A 17,084-nucleotide genomic window follows, 5' to 3' on the forward strand; every position below is an offset into this window, starting at 1 on the left:
CCCTCCCGCTCAGGGAAGCCAAGCAGAGCCCAGTGTGCGGCATGCTTGGGACCTGGGTGTCCTGACTCACCACAGCCCTTGGGATCTGCCCTGGGTCCCACATAGCACCCGAATGAGCAGGATAGAGCAGTGAGCTCCATTCTCGGCTGGGCACAGGCGGTGCCTCAAACCAGGCACGATGGGCTGGGAGAACCCAAAGGAAGCACAGCCTGGGATTCCCCTTCCCTGTCAGCCCCACCCTCTGGGACCTCCACGAAGCCGCCATGCTTGGCCAGAGCCAGGGCAATTAAGAGGCAATTAAAGCTGGTCCAAAGAACCAGGGTTGGCCTCTCAGAGTTGTCCATGACCTGTTGTGACCTGCTGTGGCTGAGCCCTACTCAGACCAAACTGTCCTCTGTGCCTTCTCTCTCCCTTGACTCTGGACTCTATCTGTGGGACACAGTGGAGCCCAGCTTTGGGATGTATTTCCTGCCCTGTGACAGGGCTGTGCCCATGGACAGAGCTGGTAGGTGGCCGTGAAACTGGGGTTTGGTGTGGCCTAAAGCCCAGAGCTGGCAGCATCTGGGGCAGACCCAAGCCTGGACTTGTTGACTTTTCTGTTGCAAGTTTCTCAAAATATTAGGGCCTCATGCTCCCAGGACAGTTGGCCTCAACTGTGGCCGTGGCTTCTGGGATGGGCTCCGTGGCTCTTTGTTTTCTATCACTTGTCATCTGCTCTGTGAGGGACCTCAGTGCCTTTGCCTCTGGTCCCCTCCTACCTCATCCCAGGTGTCCGTTCTGCACCCTCCCTGGCCTCCTGTGTGCTGTGGCTATGGCTGGGGTGTAGCTGCTTGGGGCCTGCACCAAGAGGGGATCCAGAGGTCGGCGAGGCCTTGTGCCTCCAAGGGGCAGGGTGTGCTCCCTTTCGTCGGCCTTGCCCTCGGCGCAAGGTGCACACCCACAAGACCTGCACCCTCCTGCTTTGTTCCGCTTCTCCACAGGACCTTCTTCTGAAGTTCAGAGGAGAAACCAAACCCACCCGTAGAAGCCAGTGAGCTCCGGATCCACCCTCCTGGACACCATGCCTGGAGCCAGCTGAGCCACCGCAGCCTGCAAGCATCCTGGAAACCCACAGCCAGCACCCAGGGATTGCAGACTCCCTCTGGCCCTGAAGTAGGGCTGCATAGGAACACTTCGGGCCACCCCTCTGAAGGCCAGCATGGAGGGAGGGAGCAGGTAGCCGTTCTGAAGAGGCCCCTGCGATCTAGACTCTCCTGTCGTTCCTCTGGCTTTGTGAATCTGGGAGACTTCTCCCTTGAACTCTGCTAGGACCTGACTCTTGGGTCTATCCCTCTCCATCCCTCTCCTCTCTCTCCTGCTCTCATTGCTGCTAAGATTGATGCTACACTCTTACTCTGAACTCATTAATAAAATAAAGAGACTTCTTTTCCAGCTTATGGGAGTGAGTATGGATTTGGGCAGCAGGTTCAAGGCTGTCAAATTCAAAATCGTGACGTTTTGGCCCCTATTCAAGAGTGAGAAACAGATCCCAGTGCTGGGATCTGGGACTGACATGAAGGACGTGATCAAACAGCTAGGGGCTGCCTTGGAGCAGCGGGCTAGGGCAGCAGGAGACAGGCTGGGCTATTCAGTGTCTTCTCAGCAGAAGGACATGAAGCAAAAAATGAAGCCCATGTGGCAGGGACTTTACTCAGTTTCAGAAAGTGCAGCTGACAGCTGGAGCCCCAGAGGGTCACCTCAGGGTGTGAGGTGCCCCAGTTTCTCTCACAGCACGGTTACAGCTGTTTTTCCTGAGGTCACCAAGACAGGATGTAAGCAAGGGAGCTGCAGGAGGTCCACTCCATCCATGAAATTACATCCAGCAAAACCTTATGGAAGGAGGCAAGGGCTTAAGGCAGGAGAGTGTAACTCCAAGGGGCTGGCAGGGAGTAAGTCAAAGCCCTCCTGGTTACAGGGCCCAGGGATGCTCTCAGGCTGGCTCCAAGGAAGAGAGTGTGGTCTGTCGGTATAGGCATCTCATGGGGATCCAAGATGAGGAGATGGGGTTCCCGGGCCTCCTGAGAAGTGGAAGTGGAAGGTGACTCTGATTTAAGGTGTCTCAGAGGAGCAGCTCTCTCTGTTTAGGCTTCCTATCTCCGCCACCAGCATCCTCAGAGCTCACCTTAAACATAGCCATCACAATCTTCTACCTAATTCTAGATGACCTTTCAACTGTAGCTCCACCACCATTTCCCAATTCCAGAGGCAGAATCTGATTGGACCAACTCACCTGAGTGGGCGGTCCTGGGGGAAAGGGCCAATCCCAGGTCCAGTCAGCTGTGGCTGGGGGGTGGGGTCACATCCCACCAGACATGGCTGCTGAGGCAACAGGGACTGTGGGCAGCAAGTCATGATCAATGGGAGGGGCAGAGAGAGAAAGAAGGGGAGAGGGAGAAACTGCTGGACTTTCTGATCTCAGTAGACACAAAGCCACAATGACCTCCTAATAGCTGGCTCGCAGCCGTGCTGAGGAAGTCTGTGTTTTCTCATCTGGCTCCTAACCTGGCTCTGGAGACAATTCCAAAGTGAAGGTCAAAGGAGGGGTCTCACATTTGCTGACACCTCCTATGTGCCAGCCCTGGGCTGGACCCTGCCATCTCAAACTGCAGTGACTGGGATTGGTGCATGGCCCCTGCAAGGAGCCCGGTGATAACAGCCAACACTTAGATGGCATCGGCTATACACCAGGTACTGTCCTATGCTAAGCTCACCTACTTCCCTCAATAACTCTACAAGGTAGGGACTGCTCTTATCACCAACCCCATTTTATGAAGAGAAGATTGAGGTAGAAGGAGGTGAAGGGACTTTCACTAGGTCACACAGTAAGGAAGTAGTGGAGCTGGTATTCAAAACCCAGGTGCTCTGGCTCAGGAGCCGGTACCCTCCTCCACTCTATGCTGTATGGGGCAGGGCAACCCTCACTGGAATGTCTCCGTTTTTAGGCTGTTGGCAGGACAGTTCTTCCCACAATTGAACAACTAACGTCCTGCTGTTCAGTAATGGTTACCTCTTCATGTGACCTACTAATACTGCTGCTGGGGCCTTTGACCCATTGATGCCTGGAATCTTACCGTTTGAAATTCATCTCCAGCTGTTCTTAGTTATTGGCACCTCAGAGTCAATGAGTTTATCAGTGCTTGTCAAGACTTGATGAGTGGGACAAAAAAGAGGGCTTTGAGCTCCTGGTTAGAGAAAAGCCAGGAAAGTGTGCTACTGGGCAGGGCAGGAAGAGGGAATAAAGAGAGGCTGGGGACATGGGTGACATAAGTCCTGAGCCATTAGATCACCTAGGGCTGGCAGGATGCGGGGACTACTGTGGGCTTCAGCCTCCTTTTCTATGAGGCCTGACTCTCTCACTATCATCAAGGAAACCAATTCTCATGTTGAACCCAAAGTACCCAGCAGACATTGGCATTAACCATTTAAGTGGAAAGGTCCAGAGGATGTGTATAGAGGTGGAGCCTAAAGCAGTACCTGGCCTTCTGTGAGGGCCGTGAGGGGCACTACTGGGCCAGGGTCCACCTGGGGGATTGGGCCAGACATGGGAATCCACCTCAGTGCTAAGACTGAGTACTCAGGACTAAAAACCCATCCAGGCCAAGGACGGCCCACACACCATCCATTGCCTTCCACACACATGGCAGACATCACTCCTTCAATCCCAGCACTCTCTCTAACCAGCCAACCAGGCAGCCATTAAAACTGATGAAGTCTGGCCCACAAGAAGAACCCTATTTGCCACCTTTGATTCCAACCCCTGTTATTGGAAATTCAGGAAAATTGAGGCCAAACAGGAAGTGACTTGTCCAGAGTCCCCCTAAGTTGGTGGCAGAGTTGCCATTTCTACTGCACTACACAGTGGTGGGGAAAAAAAACAAAACAAAACAAACAAAAAAAACAGCGAAGAAGGCTGGGAATTCAAGGATGCCCCTTGACTCTGAACTTTTAGCATTTTATCCATCTCATTGAAGTTGTTTCCCAGAGCCAATCCCTGGGGTTGAGCCTGCTTTGAGCCTCTCACCTCTACATCTGGAAGTTGGAGTGAAAGGGCTGAGTTTACAGCCTCTGTGCTTCCAGGACACCCTCTTTGGGCTTGTGCAGGGCTGGGAAGCTGGTTTTCATCCGATTCCAGCCTAATTCCCAAGCCTAAGTTTTGGAGAAGTATCTTTCCAGAGCTGAAAGCCCTTTTCTCCTCCTGTCCCTTCAGTGACCCTTCCCAGCTCCCTGGGGCCTGGGCTGGCCATGCCTCTGTGAGAACTGGAGGGGCAGACGCAGCCCCTGGGAAAAGCAGGTGGGGCTGGCACAGGGAAAGGGCAGAGAGCCGAAGCCTGCTGCTGCTGGCCTCCTGAGGCTTGGGGTTTGCGGCCCAGGAGGCCTCCCACTGGCCTTAATGAGGTAAGAGTGCTATTAACTACTAGGTGTTTACTACATGCCAAACACTGTGCTGAGCCCTAAACATGCAGAGTGACAATTATTATAAGACATTAGTGAGAGGTGGATAATGATGCTGTTTCACTAAGGAAACTGAGGCACTAAGACTTAAGTGACACTCCTGAGGTTAAGTAGATAGTAAGTGGCAGAGACAAGATGTAGACTCGGGCAGGGTGGCTCCGGGAGTCCACGTCGTTAACCACTGCGCTTTACTGTTTCGAGGAGATGAGAGGGAAATGATGCATAGAACATGATTTCAGGAGCACCAGGAAAAACTCCAGCCATAAAATAATTCCTCTCTGCTTCTGTTATCTCTGCATCCCGTGTGTTTCACACTGCAGAGTGAACCAACAAAAGCCTGAGTCAGGTCATATAACTGCTCTGCTTAACACTCTCCAACGCCTCCCTTGCTGGCCTTGGGACAAAGTCCAAGCTCCCCAGACAGGCGTTCAAATCCTGTACCACCTGGGCCCTGACAACTTCTCCAGGCCAGTCTCTTGCCCATCGCTTCTTTCACGTCCGCCACATTGAACTTGTTGGTTTCCTGAGCTTACTGCGCTCCATCCCTTCCCTGTGTCTTTGCACATGTTCACTCTACCCCATCCTCCTCGTGTCCATGTGAACTTCTATGCATCCTTTAAGGCCCAGGTCAACTGTCAAAGGGGAGCAATGGGCCTGGCATGGAACCAGAGCTCAGTCAGTGTGAGTTCCTGCTCCCTCCTGAGATGGACCTTTTGGGCTGTAAGTGACAAAAACCCAATTCAAGATGACCACTTAAGTGGAAAATCCAGGGGTATTTGATGTCAGGTCTGGCTGGATCCAAGTGTTAAAACAATGACATCAGGAATCTGTTCTGGCCATCTGTGATTGTAAGGGGGAGAGAGAGAGAGATTTTAAGGAATTGGCTCACATGATTATGGGGCTTGGTAGGTCCAAAATCTGCAGGGCAGGCCAGCAGGCTGGAGACCTAGTGAAGAGTCGATGTTGCAGCTTGAGTCTGAAATTAATCTGTCCCCCTCTTTCTCAGGGGACATTAGTCTTTTCTTTATTATGGCCTTCAACTGATTGAACGAGGCCCACCCACATTATGGAGGATAATCTTCTTTACTCAAAGTCTACTAATTTAAAGGTAATTTCATCTGAAAAATACCTTCACAGCAGCATCCAGATGTGTTTGACCAAATATCGGGGTATTATGGCCAAGCCAAGATGACATAAAATTACCCATCACACCATCACTTGTCTCTACCCTCCTCCGGTTGGCTTCATTCTTAGATGGACTCTTCCATGTGGTGCCAAGATGGCCTCCAGTATTCAAAATATATTCTACCAGGTAGTGCTACCCCAGCGGAAAAAAGCACACCTCTATCCTAGTAGTTCCTGCTAAATCCCAAGGATTTACTCTCATGAGTTGTCTTGGGGGTAAGGCCTTCCCTGATTGGCCAGACCTGAGTCACATGTCCACCCATATAGCCCCATCAGCACCCCATGGATTGAGTAAAGGGAAAAGGTGGGTTCCAAAAGGAAAACTGGAGTGCTGTCACAGAGGAAGGGGAATAGATCTGGGCAGGCACAAAGCAGTGTCCACTAAGGACCTCGGTCCCCCAGAGCTCCCTTCCTTCCTCTTTTCCTTCTGGTCTCCCTTTTCCTTTGCTTGTTATCTACTCTGGGAGGAAACTGAGGCTCAGGAGGCCAGGGGATAACTCCCTCAGTGTGCGGAACACTCACCAACTCCAGCTGCCAGGGCTGGCTACTTGGTCACCACTTGGGGATAAGAAATGGGGAAATGAAAGTTCTGCTATGACCACAGAACTCTCGGGCTGAGATACAGGGGTTCCAACACTCACTCCCGAATGTCCCAAGAAGTGAGAACTGAAATCTGACCTTGGGCACATTATTTAATCTCTACCTCCATTTCTCCAACTATAAACGGGTTATATAAACAGTACCTACTTCACAGAATTGTGAGAATAAAAAGGAATAGAGATAAAGTGCTTAGAAATAGTTCTTGGATCTCAAATTAACATTAATTTTTTAAAAGTCTAGGGCAGGGCTTCCCTGGTGGCGCAGTGGTTAGGAATCCACCTGCCAGTGCAGGGGACATGGGTTCGAGCCCTGGTCCGGGAAGATCCCACATGCCGCGGAGCAACTAAGCCCGTGTGCCACAACTACTGAGCCTGCGCTCTAGAGCCCATGAGCCACAACTACTGAGACCACGTGCCACAACTACTGAGACTGTGAGCCACAACTAGTGAAGCCCGCGCACCTAGAGCCTGTGCTCCACAACAAGAGAAGCCACCACAATGAGAAGCCCGCACACCAAAACGAAGAGTAGCCCCCGCTCACCGCAACTAGAGAAAGCCGGTGCGCAGCAATGAAGACCCAATGCAACCAAAAATAAATAAATAAATAAATTTACATTAAAAAAAAAAAAGTCTAGGACAGATAGAAGGAGGCGCTTGGGACGCATTTTAGGATGGGGCTTTCCAAAGGTGGGCTCTGAGGTAGAGGCGTTCCTCAGCCTGCCTCTGTGCCCCCACACTCACAACTATGGTAGCTGGGGGGAGCCATCTCCCCTCTCCACAGGTTCGGTGCAGAAAGTCCTCCGTGCATCTTCCCTTACTAGGGAATGCGCACCTGCTCCCCCAGCAGGCCACCAGCTGAGTGTGTGTGTGTGTGTGTGTGCGCGCGCACATGTGTACAGGTTGGGTGTTTAATATTCATCTTTATTAATTTTATCCTGAATGTGTGCAGGAGGTATTCTAGATCAGAGACAGATTTCCTATCAATTATCTTACAGGAGATGATTAGGGAGTCAGCCCCTCCTTTCCCCCTCTTCCCTTTGCCCTAGATCTTACCCCTGAGATGATGAGAGGAAAACAAGATGGAAAAATCTCCTACGTGAGCAATAGGACAATCTAAGGCCAGGGATGGAAAATAATGGGTTTTCTCCATTTATATATAGGAGGGAGATAACCATTTCCCTCCCCTCTAGAAAGGGGAATTTAGAAAAAAAAAAAAAAGACTTTGCTTCTTTGAGAAGGGATGGAAAGGATTCTCAATCTAAACTTCTGGAATGTACATACCTAGGGAACTAGGGCTCTAGTCTCCCTGGCACCTTAGGCGCTTAACCTGGGGAACTGGCCCTGGCTATAACCTTCTGGTCCTCTTGGGGAGATAAGAGAAGTTTTAATATACTTTTTCTAAGTTGTGGTAAAATACACATAACATACAATTTACTGTCTTAATCATTTTAAGTGCACAGTTCAGTGATATTCAGTACATTCACGTTATGATACAACCATCACCACCATCCATCTCCAAAACTCTTTTTATCTTGCAGAGCTGAAACACTGTACCCATTAAATTTAAAATAACTCCCCATTTCCTCCTCTCCCCTCAGCCCCTGGCAACCACCATTCTACTTTCTGTCTCTATGAATTTGACTACTCTACCTATCGCAAATAAGTGGAATCATGTAGTATTTGTCTTTTCGTGACTGGTTTATTTCACTTAGTATAGTTTCCTCAAGGTTCATCCACGTTGTACCATGTGATTTTAAGGCTGAATAATGTTCCATCATATGAAAATACCACCTTTTGCTTATCCATTCATCTCTTGGTATACACTTGTGCTGCTTCTACTCTTTAGCTATTGTGAATAATGCTGCTCTGAACGTGGGTGTACAAATATCTCTTCCAGACTCTGCTTTCAATGATTTTGAGCATATACCCACAAGTGAAATTGCTGGATATGTTTTGTTATCCTTTTGGGTAAGACCAATTATCTAGATAAATGGCCGCAGATCTAATTCTCATGATATATGAAGGGCAAAACACTCCTAGGGAAAGTGAAAGCAAAAATTTCCTCTTTATACCTTATACATTTCCAAGTCTCAGGATGCTAGGGCATTTTTTTTTTTTTTTTACAGGAGCACTGAGAAATCTAAGGAAGTTTTATTTCCCCACAGTCCACATGCTGGTCACAGGTGGGCAGAAAACGGAGGTTCTCAGCGAGCATCACAGGCAAGCAATGGAGACAGCCACCTCAGAGGAAGCAGAGTTTCTCCCTCTCTGCCTATGAGCTTCACAGCTGGCCACAGACTCTTGATTGGTCTAGGGCAATCCTAAGACCAGTGAGTCAGCTCAGGCTCTCCTCTTCAGGCCCCATTACTCACTTGACAGATACCATGGGCAAAATTCTGGTTGATGTGGCTCTAAACCTCCAGCACAGTTCAACAGATGCCCACCTGACAGCCACCTCAGGCCTGCAGTTCCTAACTCAGGGCCCACGGATAGATTTAGGGAAGGTTTACGAACCCCAGAATTTTAATCTCCTTTTGGAGAAGTGGTCCAAAGCTTTTATCAGATTTTCAAAAGTATCTCTGATCCCAAAGAGGTTAAATCCACTCTATAAAAGGGTGATGATTAAAACAAAAAACAAAAACCTTAATAGTGAGGTGCTGGGAACTCCCAGAAGATTAAACAGTAAGCTCCCTCGGTGCAGGCCCTGTGTTCATCACTGGGTGTCCGGCACTCAGTAAGGTGCTGATCACATAATATGTGCTCAATAGAGATATGCCAACAAGTGAATGAAACAGACAAAGAAAGTGCACCTCCGTGATACGATGTAAGTCAATGAGAAAGCTGAATCAATTTATAGACATCAATTTTCCACTTAGTTGACAAGTTCACAGCTGTTATGTCCATGGGGAAATATTATCACTGATTGACTTGTTCGTTCATTCATCTACTTACTCATTCGTTCAACAAATATTGAGATTTGAGCACCTACTCTGTGCCAGAACCAAAGCTACATAAGACTCAGTCTCAGCCCCAGGTGGGGCAGGCAGACCCGCAAATGAATCATCACAATCCTGGGTGGCAAGGGCAGTGACAAGGACTGTACGAAGTGCTGGGAGACCAAAGGGAGGGACCTTTAAGTGGCCCACCTCGTGAGATGGCCAGGGAAGGCTTCACCCAAGGAAGTGACATTTGAGCCCAGGGCTGAAAGCTGAGAAGCAAGCAGTCAGTGGGTCAGGGAGCCTGGTTTTAGCTTCCATTGCCTGGTGCTGGGCACACCTAACAGGTGCTTCCTAAATGTGCGTTGTCAAATGAACAGTGGGGCAGAATCTAGCTGGAAATTCCAGAGCACTAGTAATCAAGCCTCCCATTGTCCTCCATGACTCCCCCTCTGTGACTCCCCTCAGAGAACCTCATCCCAACAAGACTCATTGGTTCCCTCACTGCCTCTGGAAAGTCTGATCCCAGCTTCCCCACCTTTACACACACTGATATCCCTCCCCACCCGGACAGTCTCCTCCTTCTTCCCCTATACAAGCTGGGCCATCTCTCAAGGCCACCTTTCCGCTAAAGCTTCAAGAAGGCTAACTCTCTAAGCCCAGTCACCTTTTTTAAAAAAATAAATGTATGTTTATCTTGTTTTCCCAACCAGGTTGTAAGCCCCTGAGGGAAGGGACAATCTGTTATTCCTAATCAGGAGACAATCCGGTAGAGAGCAATGGTTTCCAAACTCTACATGCATCAGAACACCCAGAGGACTTGTTAAAATAGATTTCTCAACTCCACCCCCAGAGTTTCAGATTCTGTAAGTCTGGGGTAGGCCAGAGAATCTGCATTTCTAACAAGTTCCTAAGTGATGCTATTGGTCCAGGGGTCTCACTTTGAGAACCACTGGTATGGGAAGCACACCAGTTCCAGAAGCAGCTGAACCTGGGTTTCATTTTAGGCTATGTATCTCACTGGCTTGTGAGTTACGGCAAGTCCCTCAACCTCTCCAGGCTTTAGTTTCCTAAGGACACAATAATACTCAGTTTTACAGGGTTACGGGGGAACCCAGCCTACACCCAGTGGATACACAATAAATGTCTGTATTCAATTGGCTAATTGCCTCAAATACAGATCGGATCACCCATTGACTGAGCCAAGTTATTTCTCCCAAGTAGGGGAGCAAGCAAACCTCAATACCCTCCCCCCCAACCCTCTCCCACCAGGGGGCTGGATCAGCAAAGGAATTTGATTTGATTCTCCAGCTCCAATGGAAAAGGTGATGCTTCTCTCCAAACCACCTGGCTCACTCTTCCTAACAAAACTTCTCCTTATGGTGACGGGGTTGGGGGGGGCAGGCAGGAAGGGATAGTCAGGGAGTTTGGGATTGGCGTGTACACACTGCTATATTTAAAATGGATAACCAAAAATAAATACATACATACATGAATACATAAATAAAATGGATAACCAACAAGGACCTACTGTATAGCACAGGGAACTCTGCTCAATATTATGTAACAACCTAAATGGGAAAAGAATTTTAAAAAGAACAGATACATGTATATGTATAACTGAATCACTTTGCTGTACACCTGAAACTAACACAACACTTTTAATCAACTATACTCCAATATAAAATTAAAAGTAAGTAAATAAATACACGGGGGAAAAAAAAAAACTTCTCCAGGATGTGTCCTTTGCTCAAGCCCCAGAGCACCCACATCATTAAATGACTGTCTTCTCAAGGGCACATTGGCTATTCAGAAAGCTTAAAATTAAATATATTCACCAATTTGAATTTTTAATGTACTATTTTTAGCTAAAAATAGATTTTGACTCAGTACAGGGCATGAGCGGGGAGCGCTTCGGCAATGTTTCCTTCGAGCAGGTAAACATTAGGTAGGGGCTGTGGGCCTGTCTCAACACCTCTGTCTCTCTCACCCCCACCTCTCCTTCCCTCCCTCCCTTTCAGGTCTCTGCTTGCCTGAGTGAAGAGGTCATTCTTTGCCCAAGCACCAGAGAGAAGGGTCTTCTTCCCTCCTCCCCAACAGAATCACAATGGCAGGACTTCCCTGGTGGCACAGTGGTTAAAGAATCTGTCTGCCAGTGCAGGAGACATGGGTTCGAGCCCTGGTCCAGGAAGATCCCACATGCCACGGAGCAACTAAGCCCGTGCGCCTAGAGCCCATGCTCCACAACAAGAGAAGCCACCACGATGAGAAGCCCATGCATCTCTACGAAGAGTAGCCTCCGCTCGCCCCAACTAGAGAAAGCCTGTGCACAGCAACAAAGACCCTACACAGCCAAATTAATTAATTAATTAATTAATTAAATTAAAAAAAAAAAAAAGAATCACAGTGGCAGGCATGCCCACACTTACCTCCATCTATACACCAGGTTTTCACCAGTGCACCAAGAAATAGGCTGTGTACTTACATACAGGTCCACACTCAAGCGGCCAAGTCTAAATAAGGACTGTGGTCTTGCTCTGCAGACACCATTTCCAAAAAGTCCCCATTACCTCCTCCCACCTCCTTCCAACTGGAAAGCTCCCACGTCCCTTTTGGCCTTCCTCATTTATCCCACCCTTACCCCAGCCCTCCCCTGTTTCTCAGCAGGATGTTCCAACCTGAGCTCTGCTACCTACTTTGCTGGGGGTCCTTGGGCCAGTGACTTTCCCTCTCTGCCTTATGCTCACCTATGTAATGATGACTCTATCACCTGCTTTAAAGGGAGATGATGATCAAGCTAGATAATGCTATAAGGGGCTTGGCACTTTGTCCTTGCCCACTTAAGTTTTAGGTAGGAACTCAATCAGTTATTAAAAATCAGTAAGTGTTGCAGCATTATTTATAATAGGCAAGACATGGAAAACAACCTAAGTGTCCATCGATGCATGAATGGATAAAGAAAATGGATAATGGAATATTAGCCATAAAAAGAAGGAAATCCTGCCCTCTGCAACAGAATGGATGAATCTTGTGGACATTATGCTAAGTTAAATACGTCAGAGAAAGACAGATACTGTATGACCTCACTTATGTGAGAATCTAACAAAGCTGAACTCATAGAAACAGAGCAGATTGGTGGTTACCAGAGATGGAGGGTGGGGATGCGGGATAGGGGAAATGGATGAAGGTGGTCAAAAGGTACAAACCTCCAGGTATAAGATACGTAAGTTCTGGGGATGTAATGTACAGCATGGCGACTGTACATGTGAACAATACTGAATTGTATATTTTAAAGTGGCTAAGAGAGTAGATCTTAAAAATTCTCATCACAAGAAAAAATATTATAACTATGTAAGGAGATGGATGTTAACTAAACACAAGGATAATCATATACATATATTTAATCACTATGTCATACATCTTAAGTTTATACAATGTTCTATGTCAATTACATTTAATAAAACTAGCAGGGGGAGGATCAGTGTCTTATCTTTGGATAAGAAGCCCTCAGCTGATTTGAGAATTGAAAAGCTTGATATGAGGTCTGTTGTTTGCCAGGGTTTCTCACACATCTGATCCAGGATCAGAGAGGCTGACTTGCCCAAGGTCACATGGTTGGTCGGGGTAGAGCTGGGACCTGAACTTCCCGAGCATAGAGTTGGGTCCAGGAGCCTCTCCTCAGGCGACAGGAGCTCAGGTCCCTCTGGGGTTGGGGGAGGGAAGAAGCTGAAGGGAAGACAGGTGGTCCAGCAGCGCTCCCCCCTCCTCCCCTGCCTGGCCTCAGCTCCTGCTCTGGCAGGGCCCTCCAGGCCCAGAGAGCTGAGGCCGTGCTGTACCTGCCAGAGGCACCGTGCTGTACCTGTGCCAGAAAGAGGCATCCTCCTTGGCTGAGCCCAGATGGCGATCCTGCTGCAGTGCGGCCTCGGGTGGGGAGAGGGGCAGGCCAGCGCACCTTATGGGATCCCCATGCAGCTCACATGCAATCATTCCCCTCCATCACTAATGGAAGTTGTCTCCAAAGCAAATCACTGCCAGGTCATTTGTGAGCCTACTTCACCCACAGGTGAGGCCCCACTCAGCAGGACCCCCTCACACTCAGGTCCTCCCATCTGGCTCCCCAGTTAATGCCAGTGACTGACGCCATGACTGGGTATTTCCTTTGGCTTCTAACACAGAGAAGAGGCATAATGTACAGATGTGCAAGTTTCCACAAAAGTCTGTTCTCTGGGGCCTGCACTCCCTCCTCAGGAGATGAAGACTGAGAGGCGGTAAAATCCTCAGTACCCTCAGCATCCCTTTAAGGAGTGACTAACAGTGCACGCTTTGAAGCAGGGCCTGACTGGGTTTGAATCCTTTCTCTACTGATTCCCAGCTGTGTGATCTTGGGAAAAGAGCTTAACTCCTCTGAGCCTCAGTTTTCTCTGATATTAGTAACTACTAGGCCGTTCCTCTGAGGTTTAAAACAGGTAAAGTGTGAGGCATACACTAAGAACTCAACAAATGTCGGTAAAACAAAAGAGAGAAAATCTTATTCTCTCTCCCAGTAATCTCTCCAGGAAGAAAGCAGGTTTGAGGTCAGTCAGCAGCTCGGGAAGGGAAACAAGGCATGCTTGAGAAACCCTGAGTGGGTGTACAGGCCGAAGACAAATGCTGAGTTGCTCTGAGGACTGAGGGGCATGTTTACAAGAGGAGGCTGTGTGGAAGAAGGAACAGGAGATACGAGAAAACACACAGCAGAGAAGACTGCTGGGGCTGGGGGAGAAATGAGGGGTTTTACTGGGTTTCTGTTGTGAGCTGTGCAAATTACATCTTTCCCGCCACCCCATGAAGAATTCAGTAAAGCCTCCTTTTTTTTTTTTTTTTTTTTTTTGCGGTTATGCGGGCCTCTCACTGGTCTGGCCTCTCCCACTGCGGAGCACAGGCTCCAGACGCGCAGGCTCAGTGGCCATGGCTCACGGGCCTAGCTGCTCCGAGGCATGTGGGATCTTCCCGGACAGGGGCACGAACCCGTGTCCCCTGAATCGGCAGGCGGACTTTCAACCACTGCGCCACCAGGGAAGCCCTCCATTTTTAATCAATGCCCTGGGGAGCTGGATGTTTTGGGGATAAAATGAGGGGACAGGCTTGGCCTCAAAGAGAAACCAGGCCATGCGTGGAGTCGTCCTCTGGCCTGTGTTACTGTAGTGAGGGTGATCTTGGACCAAAGCTTAAGTGGGCAAGAACAAGAACTTGATTTAATTTCTATTTCAAACCTCCATCCCTTCCAGGCTGGCAGAAAATGTTAACACCGGACTTTCTGGGAGTTCCTTCCCCACCTCCCCAGGTAGGTAATGCCAAGAGACTAAGGAGGAGTTATCTTGCTCCTGCATCATTCCTCCAGGCAAGTGTGGTAGAGGATCCCCTGTCTCTTCTGTCAGTCTGGTGGCCCTGCTCCGGGGCAAGGGAATCTTTCTTCAAAATAGCCCTTGTATGGATTTTCTGGCACAACTGACACCTAGCCTTTCCCTTGCTGGCTATCCACCTCCCCTGCCCTCCCAACACACACACACACACACACACACACACACACACGTGCGCACATCAGGCAGGTAGGGAGGCTGAGCACAGTCTCCTGATCTCAAGAACTCTCTTTTTGATATACCAGTTGTCTGTTCTCCACCTGGAATTTGCTTCACAGTCATCTGCCTGAAGGGAGAGCTGGGGACGGGGTGCGGGGAGAAGACACCTTGCCGAGTCAGTGCAGATATAGCCCTACTATGTGCTCTGTACTTGCTGCATAGTATGTATACTACCATTTTTGGTTTTGTTTGTTTTTAACCATCTCACTATTGATTGGGGCTATTGAAAGGGTTAATTTCTTGAAATATCACCCCTCTCTATTACGTCACCATTATCATCTTGATGACCCTCTCTGTCATGGTCACTGACACACCTGAGACAGGGCACTGACGCCTGAACAACATCAGAACTAGAAGGGACTTTTTTGAAGCCTTGCGCCAAGCTTTCCTTTCCATGCACAAAGGAGGGGACGGGTCCTGCCTGCGGCCACACTCACCTAATGGGTCTGGAGCGCAACAATCCAGGTCCATGAAATCCTTCCCAGGTTTTCCATTCTGCTATGAGGAAGGCTGAGCATTTTCAAAGGGGAATACCCTTGCTCCAAGCCTGCTCCCGACGGGAATCCATCTTCCATCCCCCTGCAGCAGAAGCCAGCAAGAAACTTTGGGTGTGGGAAAGTGTGACTGAGACCCAGCCCTCCCCACAGAGACGTTGTAGCTCTGCGTCTGTTTCTGTTGCAGAAATAAAATGGTTTCATGCTTCACTGACTGCTCTACATCTATGCCTTGGACATCTTTCAGTGTCTGTGTACATAACCCTACTTTACTCTCTGTATTTGCCTCACAGTACTCCACATTATGGAATTACCATGTTGTTTGTTCGTGTGTTAGTTTTATTTTAACCAGCCCTCTATTGATGAACATTTGGGTGTTTCCAAGATCACAATCCATGTTACAGCAGGAGTCATTTCACGCCTCTTTATGCACCTGACTCCACACTTTTCGAGATAACACCCACATGATGGGCAGTGTGATGGGTATCCTCACTGGAAAGCTAGGTGTAGGAAAGGGTGGAATTTGCCCATAGTCACGCAGTAGGTTTGTGCTAGAGATGGCAAACGTGGTGCCCTCCTCCAGCCTCCTCTTAGTCCCAGGTGATGACCCCTTAATTGTCCTTTACACCTGGGTCCAGCTTGGGTTGGACCAGGCTTTTTGTTTATTTCAAATGGCCCAGAAGAGGCAAGTGTGTGGGATGTGCCAGGCACTGTGTGCTGAGTGCCAAGGAAGGGAAAGACCACTAGATAACCATGATTGATTGATGAGGTCCCATGGGTGGGCACCCAGAAGATGAGGTAGCCAGGACCATCTTCCAGGCTTACACAGCACATTTATACCCTTGACCTCATTTTAATCCTCTGGGGTCTGTATTATTATCTTCCCCATTTAGAAAAGAGGAAATTGAAGCACAGAATGGTAACTTGTCCTACATGACACAACTAGTAGTGGTGGAGCCAGGACTGAGGACTTAAAATATATACATATCTACCACTGAAAGGAAAAACGGCACTGCTGAAAGTGTGAAAAACTAAAATTATAACTACAAAAACAAAATGGCAACAGAAAGTTTGAAAAAAAACCTTGGAGCCGAAAACAAAGACCTAAAAGCAATTTTGTTAGGTGGCCAAGGGCACATCATCTCATCTCTTTGTTTGTTTAGTTTGTTTTGTTTTGTTATTTTGCCGTGCTTCGAGGCTCGTGGGATCTTAGTTCCCCAACCAGGGATCAAACCTGTGCTCTCGGCAGCAGTGAAAGTGCAGAGCCCTAACCACCGGGCCATCAGGGAATTCCCCATCTCATCTCTTTGAATCTCAACTGCTTCGTTCTTACAGAAAGAGAATGGTAATAACAATAATTATAAACACAGCAACGGTAGCTAATGTATACTACCCACCACCCTAATGTAACAGCCATTTCCAAGTCTGAGCTTCCCCCGCGGGCTTGCATTCAAACATACATATTTAATATGGCTGTAATCAAAGGAAACACACGATTTTGTTTCTTCCTTTTTCACCTGACATTGTCTCATAAGCTTTTCCCACTTGACTACATAGACTCAGCAATCACTTTTTCAGTGGCTGCATTCACCCAGATTAATTAACTCCTGCCACCAGTACGGGGCATTTACAGCCACCAAGTTTTCACTATTTTGGCTGATACTGCAGGAAACATCTTTTGCCCTCAGAGAGATACTCAAAAAGTCGGAGACTGTCTGAGGACTTTGAACCCTGAGCTCCTGCCCTCCCCAAGCTCTTCAC

Source organism: Delphinapterus leucas, chromosome 7, assembly GCF_059928025.1.
Source record: "Delphinapterus leucas isolate spDelLeu-1000000601 "Yukka" chromosome 7, BTC_Dleu_Yukka2, whole genome shotgun sequence".
NCBI classification, from domain to species: Eukaryota; Metazoa; Chordata; class Mammalia; order Artiodactyla; family Monodontidae; genus Delphinapterus; species Delphinapterus leucas.